The 14892-nt window shown below is 44.1% G+C and overlaps 2 pseudogenes; both read left to right on the forward strand.

Moving 5' to 3' along the window:
- The first annotated feature begins 9180 nt into the window (after positions 1 to 9180).
- Positions 9181 to 10526, forward strand: LOC121754629 (annotated as a pseudogene).
- A 501-nt stretch (positions 10527 to 11027) lies between these two features.
- LOC121754630 lies at positions 11028 to 14490 on the forward strand (annotated as a pseudogene).
- Positions 14491 to 14892: the final 402 nt, after the last annotated feature.

The following is a 14892-nucleotide window of genomic DNA, read 5'->3' on the forward strand; positions in this document are numbered from 1 at the left end:
ACTTTCAAAGAGTAAGAACTATGTCTTCTTCTTCTTCTTCTGAGTCAGGTAGCGGTAGGAAAGGGGATAAGGGGTCTTCTATCCGGAAAGAATCCGGGGAGAAGACCGTAGAGTATTTTCACAGCATCTTGAGTAAGGATACTGTGATATCCCTACACGAAAAATATTTTTTTCCTGGGGGGAAGGTTGCGATTCCCGACGACCTTCATAGGGCTGACTCGCCGCCGGAGGGTTACGCCACCGTTTACGAAGCCGGCTTGGAATGCGGGCTTCGTTTCCCTCTTCCCCCTGCCTTTGTAGAGCTGCTAGATTTTTTTCAACTCCCTTTAGGTCAGGTGACTCCGAATTCTTGGAGGCACTTATCGGCCTTTGCTGCCGAACTGCGTAGGCTAGATAAGGATCTGTCTCTGAGGGCAATCCTTAATTTCTTCCAGTTTAAGAGGAAGGATCTTGGTTTTACTTGATCCCTTTACAGCCCTTTAGAGCCTTTTGTAAAACCAAATGGCCGAAATGGCAAAATCGTTTCTTTTTTATAATAGGACTTCGGCTTCGGACTTTTCCTGGAGAGGGCCGAAGTCCGTTATTCCTCATCCTCGGTAGAACCGTTGGACGAGCTCGAGGCCGAGCTCAATAAGATTCCCATGATTAGGAAGCAGTACTCGGAGTCTGAGCTCGTCAAGGGCGACTTCGTGTTCGACTCCTCGTCTTCGGACGAAGAGACTGAGGGTGAGGATTTCTTTTTTATGCATTACTGCCTTGACGACGAAAACTAACCTTGTTTTCTTGCTTTTTGGCAGTGAACTTGCTAAACAAGCTCGGTCGCAAATCCTCCGAATCTAAGGAACCGGAGAGGCCGAAAACCACCAGCTCGGCGTCTGATGCCGAGAAGAATCCGAAGAGGCAAAAGACCTCTTCGGATCCAAAGAAGCCGGAGTCGACTTCGGCAAGGGGAAGGGAGGATTCAGAAACCCCCAAGAGCGCCAGAGAAAGACGTGGTCTTGGCGCCTCCTTCGGAACATATCTGTGAGCCCTTTTTATGGCCCACGGACTTCGCCGAGGTGAATTCTCTTCTTGATTTTCTGGCCTTGCTTTTTTCCTGTATTTTTTGTGGCCCCTCGGTTGACTTTTTCCTTTTTCCATTTTCAGAGGAACGATATGCTCTCCAAGCTCGTCGCCGTTGAACTCTCCAAAGCGTCCAACGATTATGCTGAGATGCAGAGGAAGTTGGCGGCTGCTCGTCACCAGGCCGAACAGGCTAAGGCAGACTTTGAGAAGGCCAGAGCTGCTAGGATCTCGGCCCAGGATGAAGCCCAGTTTGCCAAAAACCAGCTCGTCATCCAGCGAGAGCAGACGAAACGGAGGGATGCTGCCGCCGTGGTTGCCCAAGGGGAGGTTCTCCGTGCTTTCGCGGAGAAACTCTTTCTGAGCAATCAATTTTTGGCCTTTGTCGGTGATCTGCTGAAACTGATGACCGATAATGCCGAGCAGGGGCCCGAAGTCGTCCTGCCGCTGTACGGCCGAGAGATAGCAGCTCGTCTCCAGAGTCTGCCGCTCCTTGAGGAGCTTGCTTCGTCCTCGGTCCTGCTTTCTGCTGACCGAGTTCGTAGTTGCCGAGCTGACCGGGACGAGAATATGGAGGCTATCTTTGCCTCCTTAGGGCCAGTTTCACCCGCTCCAATTTTCCACGGAGAGGGTGAGACCGAGCAGCTTGATCAGCAGACCGGAGACGGGCAGGCCGAGCAAGAGGTGCTGCTGATCGGTGATGGGGGCACCGAGCAGGCTGGGGGAGCAGGAGGCCGAGGCTGAAGCTGAAGCTGACAAGGAGAAGGAAGCTGAACCTCACCGAGGAGCCGGAGACGAAGCTGGCGGAGTATGATTTCGTCTCCCTTCTCTTAGTTTAGTTTCTTCCTTCTTGTAAAATGGCCTTGAAGCCCTCCTTGTGTAAAAAATTTTTTTCTTATGAATGAAAAAATTCTTCTTTCTACACTTGTGTCTTCGTATAGCTTTTCGTACTCTCTTTTACTCCTGTTGTGGTTTACTACCTGCTCAGTAAACTGAAATGCCGAACTGACATAGCTGCTTTGTATTCTTAACTCTTAAGGAGCTGGAGGTACTTCACTGGAAGCGGCTGTACTCTTCCGCTTTAGACGAAGCTGAGAAAAAAGCCATAGCTGACCAGATGAAGAATGACGAACTCTTGGCTTGTTTAGTGAAGCTGGAGGCCGACAATAAGGACTTAGAGTCCGAAAAGAAAGATCTGGAGGCCGAGCTGAACACTGCCGTCGCTGAGAGGACTGCGTACGAGGATTTCATCTGCAGGCGCGGGGGAATGACCATCTCTGAAGTTCAGGAACAAGTTGACGAACTGTGGGAGGAATATCATGTACTCCGGAGGAACAATGCGCTGGAGAGCTCGGCTTGCCAACAAGTCGTGAAATCATTGCGGCGCTGGGCTTCTCGGTACGACATCATTCTTTCCCGGCGTCCCTCAATCGAGAGATTCCTTAGGCATTTCCCGCCAACAGATGGTCGCACTCCAGCTCAAACCCCTGATTCACTTGCTCAAAACCCTACTCCAAGTCAGCAACGAACTCAGGAACAGCCGGAAACGTCAAGACGAGAACGGACTCAGGAGCAACCGGAAACGTCAAGACAAGGACGGACTGAAGTTCGTAGAGGAGCTGTGATTATGAGTGAGCAAGATCAACAAATGCTTCGTGAAGAGACTCTTCGCCGCCGAGGTGCTAGAGCTTCCCGGGCTCAGGGAAGAGGCGGTAGGTCGATTAGAGCATCTCGTCGACCTGCTTATTCTTCAGCTGCCGAGAACGCCCGAACTCGGCTTCACGAGGATTTTTTGAATAGGTGGCTCAACTTTAGCAACCGTGGACAGTAGAATAGTCCTTTGTAATAGCGTAACGCCTTCTCGTAGGGCAGCGGAGTTGTATGCCGAACAAGTTTTAATAAATGAAATCTTCATTTCGCTTCTATCACTGCGTATTTACAGCTCAGCGAAAAAATTTCATCGTGCTCGTCCTCGGTCTTATGAAGTAAACTTCTTTGACCGGACTCGTCCTCGGTCTTATAAAGTAAGCTTCTTTGACCGGACTCGTCTTTGGTCTTATGAAGTAAACTTCTTTGACCGGACTTGGTCCTCGGTCTTATGAAATAAACTTCTTTGACCGGACTCGTCTTTGGTCTTATGAAGTAAACTTCTTTGACCGGACTCGTCTTTGGTCTTATGAAGTAAATTTCTTTGACCAGACTAAGCTTGTGTCCTAATTTGGCGAGTTTTATCGCTCGGATCGGACTTTCCCTTGTCCTAATTTGGGATCGGACTTTCCCTTGTCCTAATTCGGCGAGTTTTATCGCGTGGATCGGACTTTCCCTTGTCCTAATTCGGCGAGTTTTATCGCGTGGATCGGACTTTCCCTTTGTTGCAGTTCGTTTCAGACGAACTGCTTGTTTCTTAAGCTGAATTGTGGTCTTGTATCCTCCTTAGAAGCTTGGACTCACAATCGTTGGCTTATACATGTTCTAAAAAGGGGATCAGCCTTCGAAGAACAAGATACCTCAGTAACATTTGTAAGAGACGACACGCACATAGACAGACAAAACGCACATAGACAAACATGAAAAACAAGTAAAAAACAAAGAAAGCACATACCCCTAGGACCGAACTAGACACAAGACTGACTGACCGGACTGTCTCTTACAAATGGAACTTCTTGAGGTTGGAAATGTACCATGTTCGGGGTACTTGTTCTCCTGACATGTGAGTCAATTTATAAGACCCTTTGCCGAGGACTTCTGACACCCGATATGGACCTTCCCATGTGGGTTCGAGTTTGCCCAGCTTTTCTGCTCGGCTTACTTCGTTGTTTCTCAAGACGAGATCTCCCACTTGAAATTGCAGCTTTTTCACCCTTTGGTTATAATACCGGGCTACTTGCTCCTTGTACTTGGCTGCTTTCATGCAGGCCAATTCTCTTCTTTCTTTGGCCAGATCTAGTTCGGCTCTCAGTCCGTCATCATTCATTTCTGAGGAGAAATTTAGAGTTCGGGGACTGGGTACGCCGATCTCAACCGGAATCACGGCTTCAGTGCCGTACACCATCGAGTTCGGCTCCGGTGTGACTTCGGTCATTTCGCCTGCCTCTGACTCCGGCTGCTGTGATTGCTATGCTTGATGGTGCCGATCTGATTGCTCGGCACTTTTAAGCGCAATCTGCAAACACTCGCTCTTTTTTTATCACCTCGGATGACCGCTATCCCTCCTTTAGTGGGGAAGGAGTTCGGCGAGGAAGCCTCTGATCGCTATGATTGGGCTTCTTTTTGTCTTCTCTAGATGAGCTGTCTAAAGACCGTTTTCGACGGTCTGCCTCATCGGCACGAGAAAACTGGTCCGCAATGTCCCACATCTCTTGAGCTGTTTGCGGACTGCATTCCACGAGCTTTCTGTAGAGAGCTCCGGGCAGGATTCCATTTTGAATGCCGAAATGACAAGTAGATCATTGAGATCATCTACTTGTAGGCATTCCTTGTGGAACCTCGTCATAAAGTCGCTGATCTTTTCGTCGCGACCTTGACGTGTAGAAAGCAGCTGAGCCGAAGTGATTCGGGCTTCCGCTTTCTGAAAGAACCTCCTGTGGAAAGCATCCATTAGATCTCGGTAAGATCTAATGCTGCCTTTGGGGAGGCTATCGAACCACCTTCTTGCGTTCCCGATAAGCAGCTCGGGAAACAGCTTGCACATATGGACCTCATTGAGACCCTGGTTCGCCATGTTATACTGATAGCGTCCCAGGAAGTCATGAGGATTCACTAACCCGTCATAAGTCATTGACGGAGTTCGGTAGTTCTGTGGCAAGGGAGTTCGGGTGATATCGTCCGAGAACGGAGTCTTCAATGCTCCGTACATGGCGAACCCGACATCTCTTCGGTATGGAGGAGATGGAGTTCTCCTGTGATTCCGGTACCGAGGAGGAACAGGAACATGTCGGGGTTGAGGATTCTTCTTCCTGGAAGACACGGCACTACTGCGGTAGTGACTTTCATGTCTGGATGAGGAGGGAGAATCCACCGTTTTCGTCTCCGGCTTTTGGCCCTTTTGCAGGAAAATTAAGAACTCTTCCTGCTTCTCGGCCAAAAACAACTTGACAGCCTCGTTCAAATCGGGCTGCTGGGAAGACTCGGTGCGATGAGTCTTTGAGCGGCTTGTTCCTTCTCCGTGAGAACTGGAAGTAGATTTCTCCCGAGGCTGTTTTCCAGACCTGCGGGCTGGACTAGCTTCCTCATGGTTATCACGGACGGAAGCACGGGTATTATGTGATCTGGTATGCATTTTTTTGGTGGAAGAGGATCAAAAACTCGCTTTTATCACAGATTTGGTTCTCTGTTTCCCACAGACGGCGCCAGTGATGATTGGGCGAATTTTTGATGGTAGTAAATGCAGGTAATAAATACAGATCACGACACAAGGAATTACGTGGTTCGATTTACTGAGGTAAATCTACGTCCACGGGAAGAAAGGAGGGCAAGATTGTATTGCTTGATCTGGTTTACCAGCTTACAAATACAGACTTGCTATATGATATTTGATGTCTAGAGCGCTCTCCCCCCTAGGCTATCTGATCTAAGTTCTATTTATACATTGAACTAAGATCGTGGCTTGCATCACCACTAACTAGGTCGTGGCTTACATCATCACTAATTAGGTCGTGGCTTACATCACCACTAATTAGGTCGTGGCTTACATCACCACTAACTAGGTTGTGGATGTCGTGGAGGTCATGAGATCCTGCATGGGTCCACTATCTCTTTGTTTGGTCTGCTATCCTGCATGAGATCCTGCATGAGTTGACACCACTAAATAGATCGTGTAGTGGAGGTCGTGGAGGTTCTGCATGAGTCCACTATCTCCCAGTTCGGTCGAATACTGAGACCGAACTGCTGAACTATTGCCGAGCAGCTTTTGCCGATCTGAGAGTAGAGCTTGATTGGTCGGCTTTTACCGAGCTGTAGGCTGGGGCCGAACTCTTTGGTAATGCCGAACTGATACTCTTCCTTGGGCTTTGGGCTGATGGGCCGTCACTGCTATTGGGCTTGTTTAGTACGTACCCCATCACCCAACAAATCAAACAACACTTTCAAGCCATCTTGCACCACTAAGTTAAATATTTGATTAATGCTCATATGCTTATGGTTACCATTTCTAATATTTTTCCTCCACTGTTGCCCTTCTCGATCGGCGAACCCTCTCTCCGCGCCAAATCGCGATACCCGAAATTAGGGTTTCTCGCGCAAACCTGTCTCCCCCATTTCCCTCGTCTGAAATCGGCATACTCCTCCTCGTCAGCGTCGTTGAACCTTAGAGGGTTCTGTCCCTCGAGACACCACCGGATTCAAACCTCTAAGCGACGATCCGTCGCATCCTTCCATTGATCAAACTTCTCCATCTTGTCCAGTAAACGATCAATTTCTCGGTCACGGGTCATCACAATGCGATTCCCCGGGTGGGCGACCCTCCAAGTCGCCCTCGTCCATATCCTGGCGCTGGAAGATCTCGTTGCGTCTGACGTTAAAATTCGTCGACGAGAAGCACTATTATGAAACGTATCCGGGCGATTAACGCCCCATGCAGATTTACCGTAATTTGAAACGACTCATGAGTTCACGGATGAAAGCACCAGATGTTAAGGTCTTAGTCCTTAACAGAGATCGCGACTGGTTGGTCGGCGATCAGAGACTCTCCCGGCGTCCTGCAACAGTATCGGCGGCAGTTTCTAGTTGAGCCTGTGCGCGCTATTCCCGTCGGCAGCGGCAACTAGGTTAGAAGTATGAGCTTTCTTGTTGGGCAAAATAATGTGAATTTTATTGATGTGTAAATTAATAAACATAGCCCTATTTATAGACTAAGACCCTAGGGTTGGTTCGACTCCTAATCCTAATGCATCTCGGGAAAGAACCAACAAAGAAAACCCGAAACGGAGCTTTAATTACGCTCGACTCTTCAATATAAATAAATAACCAAAATAAGCTAATATCCAAAAATAAGAAACAAATAAAAGGAAATAAATACTCCTAATACTACTTGGAACGTCTTCTCCGAACAAGTCGGCCGGCCGTCGGTTCTTCTTCCCTTGGTTGTCGCGATCGATGCTGCATGTCCCTCTCCATAATTCGTCGGCGTCTCCTCCGTCCCTTCGGCTTCGCGTGCGGACTCTTCGACCGGCTGATGCGTTCCTGTACGGGATCGTATCAGGTTCCTTCTTTTTTTTTATGTTTTTTTGTATTTTGAAAAATATGATTTAGAGTAAATCTCTAGACAACTTATCAAAGACCTTAAGTTCACAATGAAAAATCATTCAATCTTAAAAAAGGCATTTAGTTAGAGATCAGCATGAGTTTTAAGAAAGTGAAGAAAGTAGTTGATTAAAAGAGGCAGAAATATCGTGTCGCGGCAGCTGAGCATAGGGGGTATTGGGTTTTAGAGTTGGGCTGGCTGTAACAAGGTAATGGGCCCCGATATTTGGGGCCGTCAATTAATTATCATAAATGCCTACAAGATATGCGTTGGGGTTGGACTGGGTCAGTGGCTTAAGTTATTGATGGGTTCGCTTATTTGATTTGGTCAATCTTGACCACTTCTCTTCTCACATTCATTTTTAATAATTTATGCAATAATTATATAAAAGTTGATTTTTACACAATACTTTTATACAAATAATGCAACGCACCAATTTTATAGGATAATATTTTGGGAGATAATAGCGACATTAAAGTTAAATCAAAGTGTTTTGGACTCGAGCATTATTAAACTATTGCTATCAATATAAAATATATATTCAAAGTTTAAAGTAAAATATAGTTAAAAAAACAAGTATTCGGATGTACAATGCAGTCATTTTAATTAGACTTCATTCATTTTCAATTATAATTATCTACTGTTAGTTATTAATTGTGATTTAATTAGCACAAATTTTATACATTCAGATGCACTAGAATAAGTGAGCCTAAGTTATGATACACAGCCTTATAACAAAGAAGCTGACTGATATTTTCCTATTATATTTCAATAATAATTTTGAGAGATAGATTATATTACATGAATAAATAAAATAAAACATGGACTAAAGAGTCATGTTCACAAATATTTCTTACTGTACTATATAATAGTAAATCATGTAGAATATTTTTCTCTATTCATATCAGTTTCTTAAACGCTCAATAAGCTTATTTACATAAATTAATGTTTTAATACAATTTGATTTTAAAAATTGACTAAAATATTGATTATAAAGAATGAATAACTAATTTTGTGGGAAGATAATGAATCTACAGTTTCCTAAACTCAATAACATATTACATAAACAATTTTATAACATTATTTTATACATTCTATAACATATTTTTAAACAATCCATATTATCCGCAGTTTCCTAAATTCTATTAAAAGATAAAGTATTACCATAGGAGTTTATATCATTATAAAATGTAAAACTGTTTAAACATGTTACATAATTCGTCGAATCCTTTTCTTTTACAACATCAATGTGACAATTTGTACCAAAATTAATGTGACAATATACAAATTAATATACATGCCACAACTTTAGTAATATATTACACCATTAGATTAATTAATCATAAAACAGTAATAGAGAATGATCAAAATTAATGCCAAACAAAATGTATAGCTAATTTTTGGTTTGTGGACGAGATTCCATATTAATTCGAAACTACTTGTATTATTTCGAATTAAGAAAACAAATGTGACCTCAATAAAAACTCTCTTAACTACCCATCGTGCTGTATCCAATAAAATTAGTAATATAATAAATAGATTTATTAACAACAGATTTATTTTCCGAAAAATTAAGGAGATCATAAATCCAAAGTTTTTTTTATTTTTTTAGGGACTTAAAATGCAAATAATATTGACGAAAGGCGTGTCCAATTCGCGTTTTCCAGAGTCATAAGCCATCCATTTTGTCCTTTCAAATAATATTGCCTTTTCCTATTTTGCCCTCAATATTTCCACTTTTTCTTAAACATTAATTACTTAATTAACAGTTCAAATTAAACAGATTTTTGTAATTTAAAATCACTGTTACTCTGTGACGAAGACTACTTTTCCCAACAAAAAAAATATTACGCGGTACAAATTCCCCCAATAAAACCATGTCATTTCTCTCTAGGGTTTCAAACATCCAACGCCTTCACTCTCCACTCCTCTTCCTCTCCAATTTGGAATCGGTTAATCTGCGAAGTAGATTTACAAGTTGTGTGGAATTCGTGATCGGAATCAGTTTCTTCTCATTTTCAAAATCGAAGATTCAATTTCTGGTTTTAGGGTTTGATTATCCCCAATTCGCCGATTTCATGCGAGCTTAAGAGATCGTAAATGCCGATTACCGAATTTCACGACGCGTCGCCATCGTCTCAGAGCTCCAATTCCGGCTCCATCTTCTCGATCCTGAGCCGCCGCCGCGACCAGTCCACTCAACGGCGCACGGCGCTGCCGAGACGGAGGCGGAGGTCTTCCAGCGCCACGTGGCCGACCGGTTCCACGACCTAGCGGCGGCGGATTCCGCAGCCTCCTCTCAATTCCATGGCTTCGTAGCCTCCTCGACGCGTTCCTGTGCTGCCAGGAGGAGTTCAAGGCGATCGTGTTCAACAACACGGCCAGCCTCAGCCGGCCGCCGATCGACCGCCACGTCGCCGATTACTTCGAGCGGAGCGTCAGAGCCCTCGACGTCTGCAACGCCATCCGCGACGGAGTCGAGCAGACAGGCAGTGGAAGAAGCAGCTGGAAATCGTGCTCTGCGCATTGGACAAGCAGAGGAGCATCGGAGAAGGCCAATTCCGCCGCGCCAAAAAAGCCCTAATCGACCTCGCCATCGGAATGCTCGAAGACAAGCAATCAAACGCTACATTCGCGCAGAGAAACCGCTCCTTCGGCCGCCAACAGAGGAGCCTAGGCCATTTCCGGTCCCTCTCCTGGAGCGTCTCCCGGTCATGGTCAGCGCGAAACAGCTGCAGGCAATCGGGAACAACCTCCTCCCCCCGCGGCCGAATGAGGCCAACGGGCTCACCCTAGCCGTGTTCACGATGAATTTCGTGCTCCTGTTCGTGATGTGGGCGCTGGTGCCGCGATCCCCTGCCAGGATCGGGGCCTGCAGGCCCAATTCAACGTGCCGAAGCAGTTCCTGTGGGCCGGGTCGATCCTCTCGCTGCACGAGAGGATCGTGGAGGAGTCGAAACGGAGGGACAGGAGGAACGTGTGCGGATTGCTGAGGGAGATTGAGGAGATTGAGAAATGCACGCGGCATTTGAATGAATTGGGGATTCGGCTGAGTTCCCGTTGAGTGAGGAGAGAGGAAGAGAGTGAGGCAGATGGTTGAGCGAGTGAGGAATGTGTGTGAGGATTGAAGAGGGTGCTTGATCCATTGGAATGCCAAGTTAGAGAAGTGTTTCATCGAATTGTTCGGAGCAGAACTCAAGGTCTTGATTCGGTTGGCCGGTGATTGAAATGGGAAGTTGTCTTGTGCTACTCCATTTGTTACATAACCATCGTTTTTATGTAAAGAAATTAGCAAAAAGGAAAAAAAGATTGGACTTGCTCGTGTCCATCATCTATATAGTGAATTTTTTGACTAAATTGTCTTTCTTGGATGATTTATTTATTTGGTTTACACTTTTAATGAAGGCTTGTTCTTGGTTTTGTAAAAAATGTGTTCTTTTTGACCAAGTGTTTCCTATTAGGTTGGTTGTTTTCAGTTTCAACGATGCAGTTAGATGAAGCCTACCTATTCTACCCAACTAGTTTTCTTGTTATTTTGATTAATGTAATCTTGAAAATGACGATTTGATTTCTTTGAATCTTAGGAAAATAGCTTTGGTTGATAATTCATGGTTTTTTCCTTTATTTTGAAATGGGTTTTGTTATTTTGATTTTGATTTTTTATTTGGACGTTGACATTCTCTGCAACATTTGACTTTTGTATTTTGACCACGACATCTTCCGGATGTCCACTTTCATTCTCGATTATGTGAGCCTTCAGCAGCAGCCTTATGAAAGAGACCTTCAGTTTTGTTCTTTCTCCGGCACCTTTTCTTACTCAGATTCGACTTGTCGGACATTGCTATCACCTCAGTGGTTTGGTTTGGTTGACTTGCGAACCTTGGCTTAAATACAAAACGAGGTGGTGTTCATTTAGCTCAAATCTCAGCTTCCAAAAACGCAGCTCAAAGTTGTGTTCATTGGTTTGAATGTGATGACGAGGGCTCTTCAACGTATCGTGCTGCTATTTTTGGTCTATATGTTTATCCAGGTCATTCCCGATAACAGATATAGCTTATGTGCTTCTAGTTTCATTCGTGACAATTCAGAACGAGCCTTCGTTTAAGTCAAAGACAAATGTGCACAAGGTGAGAGATTATGTTACTTATTGCTATTTTAATTTCCACCTTGAGTGCAGTGATGATGGGCTGACGGAGCCAGAGAGATATCATGCACCTTCACCCTTTGAGAGAGAATTCTTGCGTTATTCAAGCCAAGTAATTGCCAGATACACCATTACAAATTGACTTACACGGGAAAAAAGAGAACATGCACCGCTGTTTGGATGCGGAGGAGGAAACCAAGAAATAAACTACTCCCTCCAATTCCAAGTAATTCACACTAGGGTTTTAAGAACTCCAGTGGAAAAAGTTAGTGGAACGTAGGTCTTACTTTTATATACTCCATTCGTCCACAAAAAATAGTCCCATTTATAGACGATGCGGATTTTAATGAGAAATTAATAAAGTAAGAAAGATGAGAAAAAAATAGGTAAAGTAAGACATATATGGAGATAAAGTAGGTAAAGTATGATAGACAAAAGAAAAAGTGAGTAAAATATTAGAGAGAAACTTTCTATTTTTAGAAATGAGACTATTTTTTGTGGACATCCCAAAATGACAAAATGAGACTATTTTTCGTGGACGGAGGGAGTAGTATTAAGTTTATACTCCCTTCGTTTCCTAAAATTAGGAAATTTGAAAACGACACGAGTTTTAATGCAAAATTGGTAAAGTAAGAGGGATGATGAGAAAAAATGGGTAAAATAAGAGAGAGAGGAGTAGAAAAAATTGTGGAATTAGTGTTAGTGTACTGCGGGTCCATTTCTTAAAATGGAAAGTTTCTATTTTTAGGAAACGAACCAAAAAAGAAAGAATATCTATTTTTAAGAAATAGAGGGAAGTACTAGTAAAATGTAAGAGAGACGAGTTAACGAAATGTAAGATCCACTACCAAAAGTAGTACTTTCTCTCTCCAATAGAAATAGGTCATTATGATTGACTTAAATTTAATGCGTAAATGGTAAAGTAAGAGAAAAATGAGAAAAAATAGTTGAAATTGTATAGTGGATGGTGACTCGGAAATGATAAAGTAAAAGAAACGAAAGAAAAAGATTCTCGCAAATTTATATGAACTATTTTTATAAGACAGGACTAAGAAAAGAAAATATGACATACTATCTGTGTGGGGATGAAGTGAATAAAAAGTAACATTGTAAATTAGTCGAAGACCGGATGAAAAAGGAAATTTGTTATAATTAAGACTAAATCTCAATTTGGTCCTTAACATATTGCGTTTCTTTATTTTGGTCAAAAACATTATCTTTTGAATTATTCGGTCCCTCACATTTGAAATCGGATCACATTTGGTCCATTTTGGACGGTTCCGTCAAATTTTTTACGGTTTTAAATACCGGGTCACAAATCCGTCACTAATCTGTCACTAACTGAGAGAAACTGATCCGTCACAATTCCGTCACAATTCCGTCACTAATCCGTCACTAATCCTTCACTAATCCATCTCCCGCCACCGCCGCTGCCGAGAAGAAGCACTGGTGGCTAACCAATAGAAAGGTATACACATTACGTCAATTTCTCCTCTGTTACATTTTTTTATTTCGGAATTAACGCAGATGGTGGAGAGATACGTAAGGGAAGCCAAGATGCTGATCGCCACGCAGGAACAGAGCGAGATCGCGGCGGCGCTCCGCCTCCTCGATGCGGCGCTGGCAGTGGCGCCGCGCATGGAGGTTGCGCTCGAGCTAAAGGTACGGAGCCTGCTCTGCCTCTGCCGCTTTAAGGAGGTGGCGGACATGCTCCAAGACTACATTCCTAGCCTCAAAATCGTCTTCTCCGAAGACGCGTCGACCACCGGTTCGTCCGATAACTCGTCGACTCAGCTATCGAAGGAACGACACACGCTCCTTTCCTCCGGCGGCGCCTCCGAGCCGTCGTGTACGTGCTTCTCTATCTCCGATTTGAAGAAGAAAGTTATTTCTGGTTTGTTTAAGAACGTGGAGGAAGCTGGCCAATGGAGGTATCAATTCATAATTGCATTTTCTATTTTTTATGAATCGATAATAGAGTATAAAATAATACTACTCCGTTATCAAAGGTTGATACAGTAATACTAGCTTCTAGATCACGCGAAACCACTGGCCGCCATTAATGAAATCTCACCAAATCACAGTGATCAGTGTCAAAATTCATAATTCTTGTCCCATATCGACTTGGTAACGATCCTAGCTCACCTATATAAGTGTGGATAACCCTCCCCTTATGAGGCCTTTTAAGGGGTGAGTGGCCCATTTCTAATATGGTATCAGAGCGGGCCCAAGTCGAGGATGGATTATATCTCTTTATCTCTTTTCTTGCCTAGCAACGTGATGGAAGTCCGATGTGTCATTCCCCCCACACGTGAGGGGGTGTGTTAATCATAATTCTTGTCCCACACCGACTTCCTTATGAGCCCTTTTAAGGGGTGAGTGACTCATTTCTAATAATCAGATGCAATAATTTATGCAACTACCAACGTGATGGAAGTCCGATGTGTCATTCCCCCCACACGTGAGGGGGGGGGGGGTGTTAATCATAATTCTTGTCCACATCGACTTCCTTATGAGCCCTTTTAAGGGGTGAGTGGCCCATTTCTAATAATCAGATGCAATAATTTATGCAAAAACGAGTTACAACTTGACTCAATTTTAATTTATGCAAAAACGAGTTACAGCTTGACTCAATTTTTGATGCATTTCATCGAACAGGTACTCGGTGTTAGGCCAAGCATGCTGCCACCTAGGTTTAATGGAGGACGCATTGGTGCTCCTCCAGACCGGAAAACGCCTGGCCACCGCCGCGTTCCGCTGAGAGAGCATTTCTCTTTCCGACGACATCTTCTCCTCCATCAAACATCCCCTCTCCGGCCAGCCGGAAAGGCCTCCAAAGACCGAATTCGAGAGCATCTCGCACCTCCTCTGCCACATCAAGCTCCTCATCCGCCGCAAGACGGCCGCGATCGCTGCCCTCGACGCAGGACTCTACTCCGAAGCCGTTAGACACTTCACGAAAATCCTCGATGGCCGCCGAGGCGCGCGGCAGGGGTTTCTATCAGAGTGCTACGTCCACCGCGCCTCGGCCTTCCGAAAATGACGGATTAGTGACAGATCAGTTTCTCCCAGTTAGTGACGGATTAGTGACGGATTTGTGACCCGATAATTAAAACCGTCAAAAATTTGACGGAACCGTCCAAAATGGACCAAATGTGATCCGATTTCAAATGTAAGGTACCAAATAATTCAAAAGATAATGTTTTGAACCAAAATAGAAAAATGCAATATGTTAAGGACCAAATTGAGACTTTAGTCTACAATTAATTGGGGTATTGAAGTACTACTGTATTCCAATTGTTGGTGTCAATTGTTGGACTTGGGCTTATTTGTAGATTATCGGGATGCAGAATATGTGTCATCAACTCTGGATTGGTATAAGAGAAAAAAATTACTATATGGCTCAACATGGACATCACGGTCCACGAATAGAAGTCTATTTTTC

The sequence above is a fragment of the Salvia splendens genome, chromosome 11 (assembly GCF_004379255.2).
Source record: "Salvia splendens isolate huo1 chromosome 11, SspV2, whole genome shotgun sequence".
NCBI classification, from domain to species: domain Eukaryota; kingdom Viridiplantae; phylum Streptophyta; class Magnoliopsida; order Lamiales; family Lamiaceae; genus Salvia; species Salvia splendens.